This window comes from Jaculus jaculus, chromosome X (genome assembly GCF_020740685.1).
Source record: "Jaculus jaculus isolate mJacJac1 chromosome X, mJacJac1.mat.Y.cur, whole genome shotgun sequence".
NCBI lineage: Eukaryota > Metazoa > Chordata > Mammalia > Rodentia > Dipodidae > Jaculus > Jaculus jaculus.
This window is the reverse complement of record NC_059125.1, coordinates 15,726,123-15,748,003: the sequence shown is the minus strand read 5'-3', so window position 1 is coordinate 15,748,003 and position 21,881 is coordinate 15,726,123. Positions and strand designations below refer to the sequence as shown.

At 38.7% G+C, this 21,881-nt stretch overlaps 1 protein-coding gene across 6 annotated transcripts in view; it reads right to left on the bottom strand.

Annotated features, from left to right (window-relative positions):
• The window catches only part of Mid1 (midline 1), a 394,404-nt gene that overhangs the window by 150,753 nt on the left and 221,770 nt on the right, over positions 1 to 21,881 (bottom strand). Inside the window, exon 1 of one of the 6 annotated variants that reach the window (XM_045140326.1) lies at positions 15,268 to 15,334. The exons of the other annotated variants lie outside the window; for them this stretch is intronic. The gene's annotated coding sequence lies outside the window, so the exon portion shown is untranslated. Of the gene's footprint in view, positions 1 to 15,267; positions 15,335 to 21,881 lie in introns of those variants that run through there. 6 annotated transcript variants of the gene reach the window in all.

The following is a 21,881-nucleotide window of genomic DNA, read 5'->3' as shown; positions in this document are numbered from 1 at the left end:
ACACAATGCAGATTATGTGTATACATATTCTTCTTTTGATCTCCACTTTGGATTGGTTCCCATAACCCCTCTCCCTACCACCAATGATACCAACATCTCAAGTTACTTATATAAAGGATATAGTATTTATACATATAATTACACATATCAACTAACATAATTTAACCACCTTAAGATGACTTATAATATCTAACACAATAAACAATAAAGCATTGTTATACATATTGCTTGAGAAAAACTGACAAAAAGTAAAGTACACATATTCAGTACAGATGAAGATTTTTTTTTTCACATTTTTGATAGAAAGTTGGTTGAATCTGTGAATGTGAACTCACAGAAGATACACACACACACACACACACACACACACACACACACACACAGAATCTCTCATGGGTCCCAAGTATTGAGTTCACTTTCCAGATCCAATCTCCAGAATGGCAGAGAAAGGGTGAACTGAAAAAGGGAAGTAAGCTTTTAAATTTGATTATCTAAAGAAAGGGAAATCTGCTTTCTAAGAGTGAAAATAAAATGTGCTCTGCACTGCATGTCTTTCAAGGATGTTGCTTATCATGCCATAAGACAAGGAATTGCAAGTAAAGTAATTCACCAGGAAAGGGTAAAAACAGTCCCACACAAATCTTTCCATATTCCAGACATTTGGACTCCAGCAAAGGTGTTCAGGAAAGCGGTGTCAGGATTTGCTTCCTCCAGTTGTACGGTGTGCATGTTGCAGCATCCACTTTTGTCACAGCAATACCTCCCTGTGAACCACAGCGTGTTTCACACATTAAGTCATAAAAGTGCACTTAGATATTCTTGGCTTATGTCCCTCAAAGGAGAACTTCATTTGCCTTTTAACAATGTAAACATCATTCATTTTCACATTTAGATGATTTCCTTAAGACATTCTCATTGTCCACAGAAGACACACGTGTCTATTTCCAAACATAATTCTAGATAACTGTTCATAAACAGATTTTAAAAAATAGCTTTGCCTAAACCACATTACAACTAACAAAATTTCTATGAGATGAGTTTACTCTGTCTATATTATGGCACTGTAGTGGAAAAATTAGCCTGAATAGCTCAAGTTCAAACATCAGGAAACAAATATTTACTTCAACCTTCAAATGACAATAGTGAACATCAAAATATTTCATAATCTTTTAAACAGCATGATCTCTGAAGCTCTGAAATTTACAACAATCATAGAGTCTTGGGTATTTCACGTTTTATGACTTACAGCTTATTTTTTAAATACATAAAGAACCCAGGTTTTTTTCTCCTTCTTCTTTTCCTATTTTACTGTTCAGACAGTCTTGCTACGTACTTCAGGTTGGCCTGGAACTCCTCATCCACTTGCCTCAACCTCCCAAGTGGTAGGATCATAGTCATGCATCACCACACCTGGCTACATCAATCCAGAAATCTATTTTACATTACAGTGAAAATGACTGATGTTTTCCAGCCTGTGATATTCTGGCTCAAATACAAGAATTTGGCTCTGAAGGTAGTGATCACAGACGCCAAGGAGAAAGAAGACTGAGCAAGTCACACCTTGTCTCCCGGCAGAAGTCTAAACTGGACCTCCAAGTGAGTGGACCATCAGCAGAAATAGAAGCCGCTAATTGCTTTGAAATCACTCACAGGTGAAGAACACATAATCTCACCTTCCCTGAATGCTTTTCTATGCATACTTATAGTTGATACCCATTTATTTATTTATAAGCATTCATAGAACTCATTCTATGTAAAATCCTATATACAATGTATATTTGTAAGGCCATACAAATCTGTATGTGTACGTATATTATATCCATATATTCATAAACATACACACATGTATACAAAAGCCTATTTTCAAAATTACTTGACACTTGATAACATTCGTTCTCCTTAAATCTCTTAGTTTGTACATCCATAGTGCATTAAAAAAGCATTTCTTTCTCTGTGTAAAGATAGCAACCTGAGCCGGGCGTGGTGGCACATGCCTTTAATCCCAGCACTCGGGAGGCAGAGGTAGCAGAATTGCCATGAGTTCAAGACCACCCTGAGACTACAGAGTGATTTCCAGGTCAGCCTAAGCTAGAGTGAGAACCTACCTTGAAAAAGAAAAAACATAAATAAAAGATAGAAACCTGTAAATAATAGTTACTCATTTAAACACAAAACAGGCATATGCCCACGGATATGTGCCAAGGTTACTTGGAGATGAGTAAAAGGACATTTAAGATCTATTCTCTGAAAGACAGTTGAACATCTTTGCAGCAAGATGTATCCTGATGAAGCCCTTCCCCTTTTGGAATACTGTTTCTTCCTTTGCTTAACAATACTCCCTTAGAAGGCAGATCCCTTCCAATCACCCACCAGAAGCAAAGCACATCAATGGATAGTTGGTGATGTTGGCCTTTGTAATAGTGAATGATTGTTCTCGGAACACTGGAAAGTTTCCAGCGTTCAACAGCAAAATCAAACCCTCCTGTCTTATGACATGCAACTAACAATGACTACAGACTGGTTCCTGTTGCATGGGCAGACTAGTAAATTCTCTAAAATACGATAGTGCCTCTGCTCAACGAAATTTGCTGACCCTCCTCAACTTCAAAGTCATCTGCACACAAAATCCTGCTCACAATACCCTGCAGCTACTCCATGCTCACAATACCCTGCAGCTACTCCATGATCTTAAAAGTAAAGGAAGGTTAACTATGATGAAGAATATGCTTTAAACAATTCCTGTGATCACTGAAGCCCTACAGTCGGGGGATGGAGTTTTTTTTTTTTTTTTTTCAAGGAGTGATTCTTTTGTTCTCAATTGTTATTGTAAAGCACCAGATGAAAGATGGGGAACATGGGAACATGGCAATGAAAAGGACAACAGCTCTGACAAATGAAAACAGGATATTAAGAACAGCGTCTGACAGGAGGGGGGCTTCTTGGAGAAATTTGAGCAAATATACACGTACCATATTTCAATGGTAGTGGATAAACTATAATTTTCAGGACAGTACAGATTCACAGATGGGGTAATTAAATTAGGTTATCATTAATACATACCCATACATACAGGCACACAATTTAAAGTATCATAAAATTCAACCTGCTTCCAAGTCTCATTAGATCTCCTTCCTTTCAACCCATGATCCACTCTCTGAAATTTCAACATCTATATTTTGCTCTGCATAAGACACTGGTTTTACTAAACAGCTATCAGTTACAGAAATTGGGTTTATTTTACCAAAAGAAAAACAAAACTTGCCATTCACAGTTCATAGTATCTTAAAGTTTAAATATACTCTTTAAGAAAACTCATTCCATGTGATGAACACTGTGTTCACCTAATCACCTGAAATTAACGAAGTTGTTAACATTTTTTGAGGTAAACCCAACAGACTGGTCTTTTTTAATGAAGAGAGTGAGAACTTCAGAGTGGGAGAATGAGTGAGAGAGTGGGAGAGAGAGAGAATTGGAACACCTTGTGCGCATGTGCAACCTTGTGTGCTGTGTTACTTTGTGTGTCTGGCTCATGTGAGACTTGGAGAATAGAACATGGGTCCTTAAACTTTGCAGGCAAGCATCTTAGCTGCTAAGCCATCTTTCCAGCCCAAGTTGCTAACTTCTATATAGTATGCTGGTTTTAACTAATGCAAATTCTACCAAAGTTGCTCATGTGATGATTTATTTATTTATTTATTGTTTGTTTGTTTGTTTGTTTGTTTGAGAATGACAGACAGAGAGGGAAAGGGAGAGAGAGAGAGAGAGAGAGAGAGAGAGAGAGAGAGAGAGAGAATGGGTGCGCCAGGGCCTCCAGCTTCTGCAAATGAACTCCAGACATGTGTTGCCCCTTGTGCATCTGACTAACGTGGGTCCTGGGGAATCAAGCCTCGAACTAGGGTCCTTAGGCTTCACAGGCAAGCGCTTAACCGCTAAGCCATCTCTCCAGGCTTATGTGATGATTTATTTAGTAAGACATCATCTGAGTTCTTGTAGCTTAATGGGATTGACATTCATCATTATTATTATCACTACAACTTCTACACTAAAGAGATTCTGAAATGTCAATGTTAACATATTTTGCATTGCATGGGAATTTTCCATCTTTGTTTCATGTCTAGATTCTGTTGTTATTCTTTTAATTCTCAGTCCCAATCTGTCCTTCCTACTGTCAGATAACTGATGAACTACTGCAATTTGTTTCCCCTAATACATTGGCCTAGCTTTGTCTCTGATGTACTGTCCGAAAACTTGGGGCTAACTCTGAATTCAGTGGTCCCAAATGCCCTTAGTCTAGATTTCGGCTGACACCATCAATGTGATATCATGTAAAAACAAATGTATACTTTGGAACCAGATAATCCCAAATCCAAGCCCTGGCTCTGCCATTTCCTTGCAAAGGCAGATAGGAACCTGATATTCTACATATCTCATTCTCACAGTTGTTTTCCATATCTTATACACAATTTCCTTCACTGTAAAATGAGGATGAGAAAAATATCACTGTTCTTTGAGGACTAAATCAGGCAAAGTTTCAAAAGTGCCCAACAAAATTGTCATTCTCATATCCTACTTCCTGTCTCTTCCTGAATCAACTCTTTTCCATCATCATTGAATAATTTCATTATCTGTGTTTTTTTTTTTTCTAGGAAACACCTTCAAGACATTTTTGGATGCAGGAAAAATATGAAACCATTGATTTGCTTGGCAATGTTCATAAAGTTTCTTATGTGAAGAATAGCATGAGAATTATAATTGAACTAGCGTTAATATGAACATTTAATAATTGTTTTCATGAAGGCAATCTCATGTATTTCCTAGACTTCAACATACCTCTGTGGTAATTACACCACAAAATTCTCCGCCAATATCCTGAGGTTGTACCTCTCAGCTCCCCACTGAGAGATCCCTTGCTCTCTAAGTAAGTATCCTTTGTCTGAATTTTTGAATTGCAGGAAACAAGGAACCCCAGTATGGATGGCACACTTGAGACTATTCAGAACAGAAGTTTTAGAAAAAAAATATTTTTTGGATTATACAACCCAGTCAACCCACTAGCTATATGGATATATTACACTCTTGAATAAGAGATAAAGAACATTTTTCAGAGCACAACAAATGGTGTGTGTTTCATGTTCTTCTGGGTTCACTTTGTCCCCAAAGTCTCAGAGAGTGTCCCAGGCGCACACCATATATGCGGGGGGGGGGGGTGGTATCACAGTTCAGCAACCCAAAGCTTAAGAAATCTGAATCTTGTATTGTGGAGTGAAAGAATGACTTTTAAGCCTTGGAGGGAGATATTATCTCTGTCCTCTGAGGTTTTCTGCTATACAAACATCCTTAAAAAATAGTCTATAACAAAAAGCAGTCACTCTGCTCAGAGCTACCGAAATGTGAGAGATCTGTGGAGAATTACTTCTCAGCAGACACAATTCCTGTGTCCTCTGGGGGTCAGACTAACAGTGGCAACTAGAAATTAGGTCACTAGTCAGCTTCCCTAGAGGCTCCAGTAGAGTTTCACTTGGCATTGAATGACCCTTGAGTCATAGAAGTCTAAAGGGAAAAGAGTTTGTAAAAAGCAATGAGGTAATTTTTTACCACCAGCATCAAATTCTTAATTCTATTGCCCTCTAATATTGGCTGAAACTACAGGAAAACTACCATAGAACAAGGATGCCCTACCCATAGAGTTTGCCTGGATAACCAAAAGCTGTTAAGAATTTCACTGTGTAGTCTCAGGTTAGCATTGAACTCACAGTGATCCTCCTTCCTCAGCTTCCTGAGTGCTGGGATTACAAGTGTGCGTCACCATGCCCAGAAGAGAGAAAAAAATGGGCACACCAGGGCCTCTAACTCCTATAAGCGAACTCTGGATGCATGGGCCACTTTGTGCATCTGGCTTTACATGGGGACTGGGGAATCAAACCCAGGTCATTAGGCTTTGTAGGCAAGCACCTTAACTGCTGAGCCATCTCTCCAGCCCAGTGATTTCTTTCATAGTCTTAGAATGGCCTGGGTCCTGTATGCAACTTCAGCTTTCCATTCTGTGTTTTAAGGGGTTGGAAGAGGAAGCTGCATCTGTTAAATTTACGGCTTTGGAAACCCTATATGAATCTCAACCCAGCTTACTTTAAACATTTTTTTAAAAAATGTAGAACTACTCCTTTGGGAATAAAAGCACACAGAAGCCATTTCTCTTGCCTTTCTTCCTGCCCACCCCCCCCCCCCCGGCACAGGTTGGGTTTTAGTTCTAGATCTGTGTCAGTAACTTGTGGGCATCAGAAAGTATGAGAGTAAAGGCCTGCCCTTACAGAGCTAACATTTTAATGAAGGAAGTAGAAAATAGATGGCTTAAATATACTAATTTCAAAGACCCATGAATAAAATTAAATAAATTTGAATTATAGCACAAAAGAAAGTAGACAGATGGGTGTGATCTATTTTAGCTAAAGTAATACTTCTACTTATATCTTTGTAAGCTTTCTTGACACTTTGGCTCTTCCTTTACCAATAAACAAGCAAAGAACATGCTAATTTCAGTACAGAATAAGCCAGTATTGAGCTGGAGAGAGGGCTTACAGGTTAAGGTGCTTACTTGCCTGTGATGCCTAAGGATCCAGGTTCAATTCTCCAGGTCCCACATAAGCCAGATGCACAAGGTGGCACATATATCAAGAGTTTGTTTACAAAGGATAGAGGCCCTGGAGCACCCATTCTCTCTTTCTCTCTCTCTGTCTTTAATAAGTAAATAAATAAAAATCTATATTTTAAAAAAAATTAAAAAAGAACTAGCCAGTATTTGGGTAAAGAACAATGATTTAATTTCTCAAGTTATTAGATGTTTAGTTCCAAATATATTCAAATACATATTCTTTCTCCAGGGCATTAAATCCAATTTTAGCAATTTCTTGTCTGAAAAGGCAATATGATGAATTATTAGAGAAGAGTGATCTCTTTATTTCTTTTAGCTATGAAATTTGACAGGGATAACCTGAAGACTTGATGGGCCATAAAAGCAGAATATATGGTGTCTGGGGATGTTTTATATTGCTGCAGCAGAATAACTGTGACTGTGTAAGGTACAAAGAACAGAAACTTATTTTTCATTGTTCTGTGGCCTGGCAAGTCCAAGATCAAGGTGCATGCAGGACAAAACCTAGCTCTCTTGTCCAAGGCACGTTGAAGGTCATGTCCTCCCAGAGAGATAGGATATATCCTTACATAGCTGAAGAGCACAACATTATTCAATTTATGAGTATAAAGCCCTCATGACCAAACTCTCCCAGCAACATTGCCTTGGGAATTAAACTTGCAGCTCATGAAACTTGTGGACATATTCAAACCACAACTTGTGGTACTCAAAATGCCAATGCATGTATGCTGGATCCTAGGATGTTAACCCAGAGTAGAAAATCCCGGTGACCATGAAGTTGTGGTTACAGGAGGAAGTAGACAGAGACTCTGGAAGAGTAGAAGAGTGGATACCTTGTACCTGGAAGGTCTTGATGCATGACAGTTTTGGTTGTTACGTTACTCACAATGAGAAAGACGTTCTCTACACAATTCAATTCAATCACACATGGGTCATGACTTTTAGAGTCTATCTCTTTAAGAATGGGCCAGAAAAATGGTGACCACAGAAGCAATTGGTATGGGAAGGTTGAATGCACAGCTGCTGGTCCACAGTGATAAGGTTGGCCTCAGGAGAGGGTAGATTTTAAAATAAGCAGTCTTCTAGAGGCGAGGTAGCCCCAGTACAAAGAATTTTCTGAACTAAAATCCAAAATTTCAGCTCCTTCTTGGAAGACTCAAGATGGCTTAGTGATTAAGGTGCTTGTATGCAAAGTCTAAGGACCCAGGTTAAATTCTCCAGTATCCATGTGTGCTAGAAGGACATGGTGGCACATGTGTCTGGAGTCCATTGCCAGTGGCTGGAGGCCTTGGCATGTACATTCTCTCTGTATCTCTCTTTCTCTCTCTCTTAAATAAGTAAATAAATTTGAAAAATTGAAGGGCAGGTGATGTAGTTCATTGGTAGAACATTTGCCCAGTGCATGTATGTCCCTTGGTTCCATCCCAAGCAGTACCAAAAAAAAAAAAAAAAAAGGGAATCTATGAAAAGAAATTCTATAAAGTTTATGAGACAGACTGGAGAGATTGCTCAGTGGTTAACGTCCTTGCCTGCAAAGCCTAGTGACCCAGGTTCAATACCCCAGTACCCTCGTAAAGCCAGATGCACAAGGTGGCACATGCATTTGGAGTTTGATTGCAGTGGCTAGAGGACCTGGTGCACATATTCTCTCTCTCTCTTGCTCTCTCTCTCTCTTTCTCTCTACCTACATATAAATAAATTTTTTTTAAGTTTTAAAGTCTATGAGGCTCCTAATTACTTAAAACATACTCTTATGGCAGGTAAAACTCAAAAATATTTTATATAGTATTAAAATGTTTCCTTGTTATATGTTTAAGAAATTTTATAACTTATAGAACATAAGTGCAGGGCATTGATTGGAATTGATATAAAAATATATAGTCTTAGGGACTTGATTTGTGTTTTTTTTATTGTTACTTTACTTTGTATCTTGTTTAATTGCTCAGTTAGGACATAAAAGAAGACCTTTCATTTTAAGCACTTTAGCCTTTCATCAAGATTCATTTTAAGGGTTCATTTTATCCTTTCATTGAATCAAATATGATAAGAAACTGATTCTTTACATATAAGAAAAGGCAAAATTGAAAGTAGTTAGTACTACTTTTTTGACATCTAGGGGTTAAAATTCATTTATTAAAAAAAAAAAAATATCTGGGGGCTGGAGAGATGGCTTAGTGGTAAAGGCACTTGCCTGCAATACCAAAGGACCCAGGTGCAATTCCCCAGGACCCACAGAAGCCAGATACACAAGGTGGTACATGCAGCTGGAGTTTGTTTGCGGTGGCTGGAGGCCCTGGTGTGCTCATTCTCTCCCCCCCCTTCCTATCTCTCTCTCTATGTCTCTGTCTCTCTCTCTCTTTTTCTCTCTCTCTAAAATAAATAAAAATAAAATATCAAAAATTCTGGGGGCTGGAGAGATGGCTTAGTTGTTAAGCGCTTGCCTGTGAAGTCTAAGGACCCCTGTTCAAGGCTCAATGCCCCAGGATGCACGTTAGCCAGATGCACAAGGCGGCACACGTGTCTGGAGTTCCTTTGCAGTGGCTAGAGGCCCTGGCGTGCCCATTCTCTCTCTATATATATATCTGCCTCTCTCTCTCTCTGTCTGTTGCTCTCAAATAAAGAAATAAAAATAAACAAAAAAATATGGCTTTACTAATGGTGAGTTTTCAAGATGGGTAAGGTGTACTAAAGTGAAGCTCTATGGTTAACAAATGTGAATTGAAGAAAACAGTACGCAATTCTATGGCATTTTGCAAAATCAAACATTCCTGGCTTATCATCATCATGGTAAAAAGAAAATATTGGTCAGCTCTATTTTTTTTAGTAACTTCTCTAGCTTGCCATTCTTTAAATCAACAGGTACTTGACACAAGGCACAGTTCCAAGCAGCTCTGCCAGCCATCTAAATCTGTACTTTCCATTCCAAATTCCTCCAAGTGACTCTGTCTCTTTGAAATGGATGCAAATATTTGGTTTCCCAAATTCAGTCATTTTCTTTCTTAGAAAACAGACTGGGAAATCTTTCACTCCTGGGGCGCTGGGCAAAGGGCAACAGAAGATGGCAGGAATGCTAGTGACTTCCCTGAAGGGAGCTTTGTTGTGCCCAAGCCACAACCAGTTAAACACCCTCTCTCTCCCCGCCCCCAAATATGAACTGCCAAAACATGGCTGGATGGAAGCTGGGAGCTCAAGACCCCCTTCCCGCCCCCTGCCTATCGGCCTCCAGAAGCAATTCTTTGCATGGGCGCTTCTTCATCCTGATCCTGACTGGCAGCTGAAGGATTAAACTCAGGTCCTTTGGAGCAGTCGCTTTATGCACATTAGCCCCCTGGGGGGATGAACTCCAAAACCTCTATTTTCTCCACCCCTCCAACCCCCCTTTTTCTCTGTATTGCACAAAACCCTAGTTAGCCACTGTGCTACACAACCTTTCTTCCATTGTAGGCCATCAAAAGAAAACAAAACAAAACACCAGACCCTACAACAATGCCATGGATATGGTAATGAGGGTCTTCAGCATAGTGGGCAAATTCCCAGATCTTTCAGGGCTGAGATTTTCTTCTTTATCATTAAGACTTCACATTCTGTTCAGCAGAATCTCCTTTACAATAGCACAAATGATCATTTGCTTGAATGAAAATAGCGTGTGTGTGGGGGGGGTCCATTAAAAAAGAAGTCCCTCGGAACTGTTGAAAGAAAATCAAGACCAGTGTTTCCTTAATCAGGCAAAATTTCCTGCTTAGTGACTGTATTAAAAAAAAAAAAAAAAAAAAAAAAGACCATCTGGCCTCTCTGCACTACTCAGGAGCTTTTTTCTGCCTCACTTCCTGGTTATCTTTGGGAAGACACTGTCATTTTACACAGAAGTTACTTCTGCCATGAACTATGGTACATCTCCTGAACACTGCGTCAGTAAACTGCGAAGAAAGCAGTGCTCCATTTCGAAGAAAAGATTTCTACTTCTAAATGGTTGGCTGAAGGGGGAAAGAGCCTGGAAAGAGGAAGATGAAAGTCAGACCATAATGAGAGCGTTTCTACTCACATGTCTTTAAAAGCTTCTATCTGCAAGGATATGTTCCCTCTCAATAACCCCCCCCATATATATACATATATGTGTGTGTGTGTGTTTGTGTGTACTGATAAAACTGAAAAAAAATGAGATTTCCTGTTCATTCAAGGTAATGATTAGGGCTATGTTAAACATCCTCCTCCCCCAGAAATAAGTCAGAAAACGGAATTAATTTCTGCATAGGGACTAAGATGACAAGGTACAGTGAAACTTCATTAGATTTAAATTCCCTAGAAACGTGAGAGTCCTGGTTAATTTAATTTTCTGGTTAACTGAACTTCAAATAGGAACCTTCTAAGCTTCATTAAAATGTTTCCAAAATGCTTGGATCTACCCACTTTAACCTGCATAGCTTCAAACCAAAATAATGGGCTTGATTTAAAAGTCTTTAAATATTCCAAATCTTACTATTCCTTTCATATCATCAATATGAATGTTTTCTTTTTTTCATTTGACCATAAAATCAGGATGTATGAAATTGACTTGAATGTATAATTCCACCCATGACCATACATATTATTTTCTTATTCTTTGTATTTCAGAAATGTCTTAAAAATGTGTAACATGGGGAATTGTGACTAATTAAGAGGCTTGATTCCTTTAATTGGGTAAGGTGAAGCCATTCTATGTTCGCATGCTAAAGAAAATTGATAAAAAAAAACATGTTTACCTGAGGTTAAATATAAAAATAATAAGGGGCTGGGGATATGTCTCAGCAAGAGCCTAAAAGCGCCTGAGACAGTGTGAATTCAATCTCCAGCACTCGGACAAAGAGATCCCTATATTTCCATCATGCTTCTTGCTCTTTAGTAAAAAAATACTATAGAATAAATTCCTGCCAGGCAAGGTATGAGATTGGAAAAACGTCAGTTAAAATCGCTCTCAGCTCTACAATTCCAACTAGCCATATTGTGTGTGATCAAATAAGACAGAGACTTCTGTTCTCTCTGTTGTTCTCTCTTTCCACTTGCATACCGATATCTTTTCTTGGAGTGTAGGCATCAACAAAGTAACCATATGAGAATTTCTTTTGAGGTCCTATTAGATACCAGGCATTTGGTTAATTACTGCGCATGTGGGAGGGTTTTCATTAAACATCTCTAAAAGGATTGAATGAAAGTGAAGAAATCAGCTATATACCTCATTCACAGATCTAACAAATGTCTCCTTTTAGGGCAATCAAAGTAAATGGTGGTATTTGGGTAAATGATGACTGTTTTGAAAATGGCACAATGATCATACCCTAATGTAGAACTCTATTGTAAATCATAAATCGATCTATGTATGTATCAATTTTGCTAACTAATATGTCTTGGGGAGAATCTGAAGGATACATGTTTTGAGCATACATTTTAGATGTGTGTATATAAGACAAAGAGAGAGGGAGAAAAAAGTCAATAGTGAAGTTTCCCATACGGGTCTCAACTTCACAATGCTCCTCCTGCTTCCTATTTCCTAAGTGTGGGGACGGCACTGGCTGCACTTAAATTTCATGCAGAGCTCTGTACAGGCTTTCCACAGAGAAGACCAGGGGCTCATCTTCCTGCTCATGTTGTTCTTCTACCTGTACTGCACCTCTCTCTCCATTTGCACCAAGTTGTACTCTGAAAATGGGTAACGACACCAAAAGCCTAGTTTTTTTCTTTCTCAGAACCCTGCAAGGACTATCACACACTGACTGAACACTTCGGAGAGTTCTGAAAAGATTTTGTAATCTGGAATAGCTAAACACAAAGTTAAGCCTCCAAGGATGACTGGGCACCTACTACCACCACAGTAATTGCCAGATGAATTGGATTTACACAATGTGCTGGGTCGTGTTATCTGCAAAAGTAGCCTCATCCCATTCAGAATGGCTAATACTCTTCTGGCTTAATCATAGGAATGCCATGAAGAAGGACTGTTGGTAATTACCTGCTATGTCTGTACACAGTTGCCTTTGTTTCAATTTCTTCCTTAACAAAAGCCAAAAATTCTCATGGTATACTACTTAAGTAGCTTTCATACTCTTGTACACTAAGATGACCACACTACACTGGCTCGTCACCTCACACAGCAAATAATGCAACATACACACACAATAATGACTGAATGACAGCAACAACTATTTCTGAATACAGACTCCTGTACAAAAGAAAGAATAAAGAAGTTACCATCAAAATGATTTAAATAAAGCCTTTCATTGATTTTTTTTCTGTTTTGAACCACTCTTTCATATAACCCCAGCCAGTAATTTTTGATACCCAAAATTTGCTGTGCATTTTATGTAAACTGACTAATCCCTACCTAAACCCTAAATAGTAGTGATCATTTAATTTCCATTCTGCATATGAGAAAAGTAAGGCTCACCGTAAGGCATTCTGCCCAGGGCACACAGCTGACATTGGAGCAAGTTTAGAATCTGAGAATTTATGACTTAAAAAGAATCATTTTTAAGTGTTATAAAACAGGGGTTAGAGATATGGCTTAGTAGTTAAAGGTGCTTGCTGGCAATGCCTTACAGCATAGGTTCAATTTTCCAGTACCCACAAAAAGAAGCATACATCTGGAGTTCATTTACAGTGGCAAGAGGCCCTGCTGTGCCCCTTCTCTCCTTCTCCCTCTCCCTCCCTCTCTCTCTCTCTCTCTCTCTCTCTCTCTCTCTCTTTCTCTTCTCTTTTCTCTATCTTTCTCTCTTCTCTCTCTCCGTGCAAATAAAATATTTTAAGTCATAAAATAGGCTTAAGGAGTTAAGATTTGGGGGAATATAAGGGACATCTGGTGGACTTGAGCGATGGCTCAGTGGTTAAAGCACTTGCCATACAAGTGTGAGAAGTTGAATTCAGATTTCCACAGCCAACATAAAGGTGGATGCTCAAGCATCTGTAATCCCAGTAAGCCTATGATGATATGGAAGGCAGAGACGGGAGACTCCCCTAGAAGCTCGAAAGCCACATTGTGTGCCTCAAACAAGTTAAAAGGTAAGAACTAACACTACAGTTTGTCCTGTGACCTCCATTAGTGCACAGTACATGTGCATGCCTGCACTCCAACACACAAACACACACACCAAAAATCGAATATTTGGCCTGGCCTGATGGCACATGCCTTTAATTCCAGCACTCAGTAGGCAGAGGTAGGAGGATCATTGTGAGTTAAGAGGCCATCCTGAGAGTGCATAGTTAATTCTAAGTCAGCCTGGGGTAGAGTGAAACCCTACCTCAAAAAACTAAAAATAAAAATAAAATAAAAAAACATAAATATATAAATAAACAAAAAAGACTATTTGGACTGTACATTCTGGTAGTTCTTCCACCACTTCTGAACTCATGTAAAAAGACTAAGGGTTAAGTATTGGTCAATCACTCCTTCTTCGTCAAGAGCCATTCAGGTATTTCTCATACCTAATGGCTCCTCATTTTCCCTTAGGACAGACATGTGGATCATATCAGAAAGTGAGTGCTTTAAACATGAGAGAAAATTAGGAGAAAAACCCAAAACTGGATTCTTTTCATGGGCCCTTTCATCAATATCCCCCAAGTATTTTTGGTTTTAGATAACCACCTTGTCATCAATCCTTTCCACTCAGTGAACAATGGCTTTTGACCTCCCAGTAAGCAAGCTCACAGAGAAAAATATATAATTAAAGTTTAATAGAATGAAAGCAAATATTTAAAAAACACAAGAGTTCAAAGCACATGTGATTTGCATTTTATAAAACACTAAAAAGCCAATTGTCCACTCCATTAATTATAACTTGTTCTCGACTCTGACATGTATATAATTCCTTCTGATACAAACTGGAACAAGGTGTTCAGAATGGAAGTAACCTACACCCCAACTGGACTACAAAATATCAGATTCTGAAAGACTCTCAAAAATGTAACCTGAGCTGGAGAGATTGCTTAGTGGTTAAGGCACTTGTCTCTGCACCCTAAGGACCCAGGTTCAGTTCCCCAGGACCCACGTAAGCCAGCTGCACATGATGGCAAATGCATCTGGAGTTCTTTTGCAGGGGCTAGAGGCCCTAGTGCACCCATTCATATTCTCTGTCTCTCTATCTCTCTCTGTGGTGTGTCTGTCTCTCACAAATAAGTAAAACACTTATTTAAAAAAATGTAATCTTACATTTTTCTAAGATTAGAGACAGTTTATGAATTTTAAAAAAGAGCTTAAATAGTCATCACAGTTAACTCCTATAGTAACTACTGGATATATCCAAACTAACAGCACTAAAGGGTCTCTGGAGATAGCAAACCATTTCCCTGACATACCAATTCTCCCTCTCTCTCTCTCTCTCTCTCTCTCTCTCATAAAAAAAAAAAAAAAAAACTCTGTTGGATGCACAAGGGGGTGCATGCGTCTGGAGTTCGTTTGCAGTGGCTGGAGGCCCTGGCGTGCCCATTCTCTCTCTTTCTCTCTCTCTCTCTCTCTCTCTCTCTCTCTCTCCCTCTCTCTCTCTGTATGTCTGTAGCTCTCAAATAAATAAAAATAAAAATTTAAAAAATCTCTGTTGGCTTGCCTCAAAAAAAAAAACTAAACTAAACTAAACAACAAAAAACAAACTTACCTGGGCGTGGTGGCACACGCCTGTAATTCCAGCACTTGGGAGGCAGAGGTAGGAAGGTTGCGGAGAGTTCAAGGACACCCTGAGACTACAGAGTGAATTCCAGGTCAGCCTGGCCCTACCTCAAAAACAAAAAACCAAAAAAAATATATATATCTGATAGAAAAAGTACTCTTCAGTAGTTTCTGCTGCAGAAAGTAATATACATGTGTCCAGTCAGAATTAAGAAGAATGCACCAGTAAGCTCTGAGGCTTGAAGCTCTCTAGAGATCTGAGGGAGTCATGAACAAGCCATGTAAGGTAGCTCTTTTGCTGCATGTGAATGATTGACTTTACCCTGTGGTTCATCTTAAATGTTGAAGGCAAAACAGAAAATAGCTAACTTAATAGTACTTGACTTTACATGAATGCACTATGTACTCATTTACCCCATTCCCCCAAAGCTAGTCACCCAGAGAACCAGTTAACCACTAAAAAGCAGCATTCCATAGATTGATTCTTTTGGTCATTTCTTTCTGTGCCTTTCTGCCACAACAATGAAACCACACTTTACATTTTATTTTGTGAGCTGTTAGTTTAAATGTTATATATTTAGTGATTTTCATGTTCAAAGACACTTCTGAATTTCCAAGATTAATCTTAAATACAACTTTTAGTAAAATTAGCAAAAAAAAAAAAATTAGTAAAATTGAAATATCAGAGCTCCTTGCCAAATCAAATAGACCATATAAGCTAAAGATTTAATAAATACTAAAATGTGAGTACAACATATACTGTCAGTAGAGGTGATGTTGACCCTAAGAGGTTAAAAAAATGTTCTTAGTGGAAAATGTTCTTACTATTTTTATGTATAAAACACAGATACTTTTGTGCATACAATATACTTTTGGTACTAAATTTTATGGGGTTAGAATGGTTGAAAAGGTTTGATAAGGTCTTTTAAAGAGGGAAAGGGATACAGGCATGGTTGTGAAATACTACACGATAGACTTCTCAGCAAACTGCCTCAGGTCTCCTTAGGCATGTGTTGAGTAAGAGGCTAAGACCTAGTGAATCAGCGTTACATTTCCCAGTTCTTGCTCTGTGCTGCCCTCTTGTGTTGCCTGAGTCCCCAGCATGCCTTATCATTAAAGCCTTCAGGTGCCCATCTATCCTGTAGAATTTCTTGCCAGAAAACCCGGGAGATAATCAAGGAGAGAAGAACGTGCTAGAACATACATGTGTACTGGTAGGAATAAGCTAGTGTTGTGCATTCCTTTTTTACTTTTTCACATTAGCAGAGGGTGGACTAATTGTCCACCAAACTGCAAGGTAGATGCTGAAAGACCTCATTGCTTCTGTTATAGGCAGGCTTTCTAAAATAACATCCTTCAGTGGTTAAATGCACTTGCTTGCAAACCCAGGTTCTGTCTGAATCCCCAATACCCATGTAAAGCCACATGAATAAAGTGTTGTATGCATCTGAAATTCATTTGAGGGGCAAGAGGCTCTGATGCTTCCATTTTCTCTCTGTGTGTCTCCATCCCTGTTTCTATTTTTCCTCCCAAATAAATTATAAAATAAAAATATTTTTAATAAAATGAAAGTAAAATGACAATCTAAAGATGCCCATTGTGATCTCTGGAACATGCAAGTAGTGATGAGGTATCATTCGCTTAATAATGGATACTAAAGGACACAGTTGGCACTAAGAAGAGAAACAATCTAAGTGGGCCTGGCCTGATCATATGGATTTCAATACTGGCAGCTTTTCTTCATGGAGAGCAGAAGAATATGGAGACCCTATGTGTGCAAAGGACTCAATGTGTTGTTGTTGTCTTGAAGATGGAGATGGTTACATAAGAAGGAATATAGATGGCCCCCAGGAAGAAAGAGTTGACTCCTCAAAGTGCAGGAAATGAATTCAGCTCAATAACTGGGTGAGCCTGAGGCAGATTGTTTCCCAGCGCCTACAGATAGGAGTCTGATTGGCACCATGGTTTCAGCCTTGTGAGGCCATGAGCAAAGAACATAGGCTACCCTATAAAACCATGAACTACGAAATGGGAGTTGTTCTAACCTATATGTTTATACTAATGTGTTACACATCATATTAAACTAACATACCTTTATCTCTTTACTCTATAAACATATCTGGCAACATCTGTCTCCTAGTCCACTGACCCTGCTCAGTGATGATGATTTCAAAGAAAATGACACTATCAGGCCTCTGACTTCCAAACCTTTGAAGAATCTACAATGAATCTTTCCAGGTAAGTCGTAGCTCTTAACCTCGGAAGTGTCTCTTAGAAGCAGTTCCATCATCTCCAACTTGATTAATTTCGCACGGCTCTTCGCTACCTAATTTACTAAGTGCTAAGTACCTAAATCATTTATGCATTTCACTAAGGTTGCCTATTAACCTGCTCAAAACTTTACTTTCCACTCCTTCAACATTCATTCACTGTCCCCTGTAATCTCCAAGGCGTCCACTTTTCTGTAATGGGCTGGTCAAGGGTTATGCATAAAGATAAATAGACCTCTAAGTATTATCTATAACTTGATTTTTTCTGAATTTTCTGTTGGAGAAATAGAAGCGGTGAACAGAAAATTACATATTATAGTGTAAAGACAAGGGAAGGGATTACTCAGAAGATGTGGTTAAATTTGAAACTTTTCCACTATCTTACCATCTCTTTGGTACCTCTTTTTCAGATCCCACTCTGCTAATTTGTAAAAGAATAATACTCACGGAGCTAGAATGAGATATGAAAATTGTAAAGGCCCATATCAGAAACCAGAATATACAAGTACTTCAATGGCCCTGAAAGAGGGGATTTATTGCTCACCTTTAACCTGGGCACTGTCACCTTAGGCTCAATTCTCAAGCCAGTCATGTAAGCCACACGCGAAAGCTTGTACAAGCATCTGGAGTTCATCTGCAGTGGGAAGAGGCCCTGACATGCCCATACACACACACACACACACACACACACGTGTGCAAATAAATAAAATTTTTAAAACAGAGTTGAGGGAATCACTAGCATAAAATATGTTCAGTGTTTAAGGGGATGAAGCTTCTTCAGTAGCTCTTCTATTATCACAAGAACAAAACTGCCATTGAACCCCTTGAAGGCAGTCTTTACCCTTGACAATGGATTGATCTTGAAGGAGGATAGGAGAAAGCCAGCGGTTTAGGCAGATTCACTTAGGGATTGAGGCTCAAGGAGAACCAAGAGGTACCAGCTCACATGCCACCTCACCCCAGCACAAGAACGAAACTCTTGGCAAAAATATTGGTTGAGACTGATCCACAGCGCCCCCTGTTGCTCACAGTCTACTGCACTACCTGGGTAGGCTGATTCAAATGGGCTGACCCTCACGTTCATCCTCCAAATTTTCCAGCCAATTACTTCTTCCTCTTACATTCCTGAATCTGATGCTCTAAAGGCTGTGGCCTTCGAGCCCCTCCCTCTCTGGACGAGACCCTCAGTGTGTATGTGTGGTTCTCCCTCCAGCTCTTATCCTGCACTGCCCAAACACGCATGTGCTGGCTGGGGGTGGGAAAGCGTTGTATTGTTTCTTGATCTAGACTTTTCCTGCTTGCTTCTGCTTTATAGCTTGGGTAACTTCTCACTTTAATTACCTGTATGATTTTTCTCTGTTCTCTGAGTCTACCATATGTGCTTCCAACTCTGTTCCAGTCCTTTTCTAAAGACCTCAATTTCTCTTATAAACTATGCAGTGTTTCCACATGAGCAAGTGTTTCCTTCTTTCCACACGTTTAGCCTCCTTTCCTAGACACAATCTCCCTTAAAAAAAAAACCCACAATTTGTGATTTCCCCCTAATAAACTTAATAATTCATAATTTATCCTTCTTGAGTCCATCTTAATTAATTCTTTATGGAAGGTAGGACAGAACCCAAAACTTGGGGTTCACAAATTCTGGAGGACCCCTCCTGAACCCAAATCCTACATCAAGATAGATGTAATCATTTAACATTAGAACGATGTATCCATTATTGAAATTAAGAGAAAGGAAAGTGAGTTTTGGGATTAGTTAGAAAATCTAGTTAGAAAATTGTCACGTGTTGGGTTATTTCTTTCGGGTTTAACATTGAACAATGATAAGGTCCTGAGAGCAAAGTTCATGTTCAATTCACGTTGAATAGCTACAGGCTCAGCTCAAGAACTGTAGCCTCACTGAGTATTGTTTCAGCTAAAAAATAAAATTTTTATTGAAAACTGATGAGTCCAACATTTTCTTGATATTCTTATTTACTTTCCCATGGAATATTTTAATCTCAGTACTCAGGAGGCTGAGGTAAGAGGATCCCTGTTGAGTTCTAGGCCATCCTGAGATTACATAGTGAATTCCAGATCAGCCTGGACTAGAGTGAAATCATACTTCAAAAAACCAAGAAAAAAGATGTTTATACTCACTTGTCAAATTAAAGATTATCTTTCTGGATGTGTATCAAATGCAGACAGAGTACAAAGAAGTATTATTGATAGTTTTCTTTATTTTATTTTAATTTTTTTTTTAGTTTTTTGAGGTAGAGTCTTGCTTTAGCCCAAGCCGACCTGGAATTCACTATGTAGTCTCAGAGTGTCCTTGAACTCATGGCAATCCTCCTACCTATGCCTCCCCAGTGCTGGGATTAAAGGTGTGCACCACCACGCCAGGTGATAGTTTTTTGTTTTTTTTTTTTTTTTAATGTGGATTTAATAAATAACTTTGCTGTTAAAATTCAGCAACCAGTAGCAATGAAAAATTCCCATGGCTTAAAAATCCACAACCTTGGCAGAATTCATAATGGACAAAGTTCAAGATATTCATGGCTTCTCTGAATTAAAAATAAAAATTCACAAACCACACAAAGTAGCATTATTATACTCTGAATACTCTTTTTTTAGAGGTTCTTTTCATAATTTCCTTAAAAAGTTGGCTATTAAAATATGGCCTCTCATAAACTCAGCATTTAACCATAATGTAGCACCATTGTTCTCCCTCATGCACTGGCCTTAGGAATTTCACTTACTTTACAACAATGTGCTAATTAGTGAAGTCTCCTCCCAAGTCACTGGCCTAGAGAAAGGGTCTGCAATCTCTGGCCAATGAATGGCTACTGTGCCAAATCCTCAGCGTCTTTCAGTGTGATCCATAAGCTTAGAAAGTTTCTTACATTTTTAAGGGTAATTGTAATCTTTTTGTGACTTACTTACAAAAAATTACATGAACTTCAAATTTCAAGGTACTTAAATAAAATATTTATTTATTCTGTAACACAACAACCTCCACTAGATTATGTAGTTTATGACTGAGCTGAAGAATTATCAGAGGCTTAAAAGTTCAAAATACTTACAATCTGGCCCTCAGTGAATAAGGTGCTGACTCCCAGCCTAGATTTGTGTGATATGAGAATGGTGCAAACAGTTTTACATTTGTCCCTTTAGTACTCTGGGGTTTTCCATAGATTGTGGAAGTGACATCCTGCTTTGAATGTTCCTCCCTCCCTCCCTCCCTCCCTCCCTCTCTCTCTCTCTCTCTCTCTCTCTCTCTTTCTCTCTCTCTCTCTCTTTCTCTCTCTCTCTGTCTCTCTCTGTCTCTCTCTCTCTCTCTCTCTCTCTCTCACACACACACACACACACACACACACACACGCACACACACACACACACTGACTATTTTAAATGGGAAAGAAAGGAAGTGACTAATAGCCTGGTTTACCTCCATTCTCTATGCCTGTGAGGATATTGTGCTTGATAGAGACATAGGAGGATTTTATTTTGGCACAAAATCTTTATAACAAACAAGTGGTTCTTTATCTTTAAATCACTAAGCCTCAATTTTTCTCTTAAAAAAATCTGGGGGCTTAACATTTTTAAAATCAGCTTCATTGAGATACAATTCACATATCATAAACACCCTCTTCAAGCAGATAATATTCACAGACTTATGTCACTATCACAAAAAACTAATTCTACAATATTTTCATCACTTTTTACTTATTCCCTATACTCTTATCACTTCAGCCCATGGCAACCAGTAATCTTTCTGTCCCCATAGATTTGCTTCTACTGGACATTTTATGTAAATAACATTGTACAACATGTGTCCCTTTGTGACTGCCTTTTCTCACTCAGCATAATATTTTTGAAAACCTCTCAACTTTTCACAGAATTCCAGGTTTAGAAAGAAATTATTGACAAAACCCTCATTTACAAAATAGTAAAGTACACAATAAATTTGTGTCTCTCAAAATGGAAAACAAAGACCACCAACGTGTCTTATGATCCCAAGGGACACCTACGAGTCTGAGCACACCTGTTGGGACATCACTCTCCCACCACCTGTTGGTTGAATCATTTATCCAGCAAGTACTTATAGGGTATATGCCAAATACAGCCTAAGATAGGGAATAACACATGCCTCAGTTTTGAAGTTAAGCTCTTCACAACCTTCCCATAAGATATTGGCTCAATTTGTTCACCCATAAGCATCATATTATCTTGCCAGCACATTGTACATATTTTCCAGTTTTCCTTAATTTTTTAAGATATCCAAATTTCCTAAGTTTAAACTTTCCAAATTGGGCAAGTTCTTGATTCCCATCATTTTCCCCCTACTTCTCAA